Source organism: Megalobrama amblycephala, linkage group LG2, assembly GCF_018812025.1.
Source record: "Megalobrama amblycephala isolate DHTTF-2021 linkage group LG2, ASM1881202v1, whole genome shotgun sequence".
Lineage (NCBI taxonomy): Eukaryota > Metazoa > Chordata > Actinopteri > Cypriniformes > Xenocyprididae > Megalobrama > Megalobrama amblycephala.
Window position 1 is genome coordinate 14480299 of NC_063045.1, and position 2195 is coordinate 14482493.

Sequence of the window (2195 nt, forward strand, 5' to 3'; positions counted from 1 at the left end):
AATAAATATAGCTGCGAGCAGCGATGGCGGGCCCAAGCCCGGTGGCACCGCCACCCCGGTGGCTTCAGGGCAACTGTGCACAGCGGGCAATAGGCACTTAAAACGGTTAAACATCAAAGGACTATGTCAAATTCACTCCACATTTACTGCACTACAAGGTGCCACTATAGAGCCCCTCCTCCCTGCCCATTTTCAAAGGATTACATGTGCCAAGTTTTAACATTATTCTGATGAATTTTGAAGCAAATCAGGTAAAAATAAGAGGGTGATCTCAATGTATGCTGAAAGTGACACATTTTCTGCTTCCAGTTGGTGGCGCTATTACTTTGAATCACAATAGTCACATCCATGTGATCAGCCTTGTACAACGAAGACTAAGCCGAAGTTTCATCAAAATCAATTAATGTATGCAGAAGTTATAACACTTTGTTTCCCTTTTCTTGCCATAAATTCGTTGCCTCGCCACGGCCAAACCGTTTGAGATATCCAAAATCCGTTTGCAATTAAACAACTTCAATGTGTTAGCAACAAGTTAAAAAAAGTTTGGTGTAAATTGGATAAACCCTGTAGGAGCAGTAGTATAAAATTCATAGCCTGTTTTTTCAAAAAATTAACATTCAAACCAAAATAGCTGACTTCCTGTTGGTCGGAGCTAATGAATGTAAATTAGAAAATTGTCCGGCTTGATGAGAACAATATGTGTACCGAGTTTGGTGATTGTAGGAAAAACTAACCCCCCCACTTTTGTCAAAAGGTGGCGCTACTGAGCCCCTCCACCACGCCCATTTCTATGGCTTTGTCCATGTCTACTGGTTGACAATATTGATGTGTGTGTCGAGTTTCATGCAATTTGAAGCATGTTAAGAGCCTCAAAAACACTCAAGAATATTATTACAGTTTGACCTGTTGCCATGGCAACAATATTTCAAATATCAAAAATCCTGTCATAGGTCTACATCTGCTGTGTATTGACATTACACTGATGAAGTTTGAAGCAAATCAGGTAAAAATAAGAGGGTGATCTCAAAACATTTCAAAAAGTGATACACTTCCTGCTGCCAGTTGGTGGCGCTATAACTTTGACTCACAATAGTCACATACATGTGATCAGACTCCTATAACGAACACACTCGTGAAGTTTCATAAAGATCAATATATGTATGCAGACGTTATAACACATTTCCTGTTTCCTTTTTCTCGCCATAAATTCGTTGCCTCGCCACGGACAAACCGTTCGAGATATCAAAAATCCCCTGGCAATTTTAATCATCAGTGTCTTGACTTCATGCTGACCGAGTTTGGTGGCGATCGGATTAATCGTCTAGGAGGAGTATATCAAATTCCAGAGCATGCGTTTTTCAAACAACCCTTAATAGCTGACTTCCTGTTGGCGTGGTGTTTAACTTAGAGCACGAAAGTTGTTCGGCCCGATGAGGTCTATATGTGTACTGAGTTTCATACTAATACGTGCAAGCGTGTTTAATATATGGACCAAATTTTCAGACTTTTTTCAAGGGGGCGCTGTCGAGCCCCCCTGCCACGCCCGGGTACCAGCCTCTCCGGCGTCCTAATGGCCGCGGATTCCAATGTGTGTGCCAATTTTCAAGAGTTTTTGAGCATGTTAAGGCCCCCAAAAAGCCCCGGAAGACGGAAAAAAAATAAAAAAAAAAAAAAAAAAAAAAAATAATAAATATAGCTGCGAGCAGCGATGGCGGGCCCAAGCCCGGTGGCACCGCCACCCCGGTGGCTTCAGGGCAACTGTGCACAGCGGGCAATAGGCACTTAAAACGGTTAAACATCAAAGGACTATGTCAAATTCACTCCACATTTACTGCACTACAAGGTGCCACTATAGAGCCCCTCCTCCCTGCCCATTTTCAAAGGATTACATGTGCCAAGTTTTAACATTATTCTGATGAATTTTGAAGCAAATCAGGTAAAAATAAGAGGGTGATCTCAATGTATGCTGAAAGTGACACATTTTCTGCTTCCAGTTGGTGGCGCTATGACTTTGAATCACAATAGTCACATCCATGTGATCAGCCTTGTACAACGAAGACTAAGCCGAAGTTTCATCAAAATCAATTAATGTATGCAGAAGTTATAACACTTTGTTTCCCTTTTCTTGCCATAAATTCGTTGCCTCGCCACGGCCAAACCGTTTGAGATATCCAAAATCCGTTTGCAATTAAACA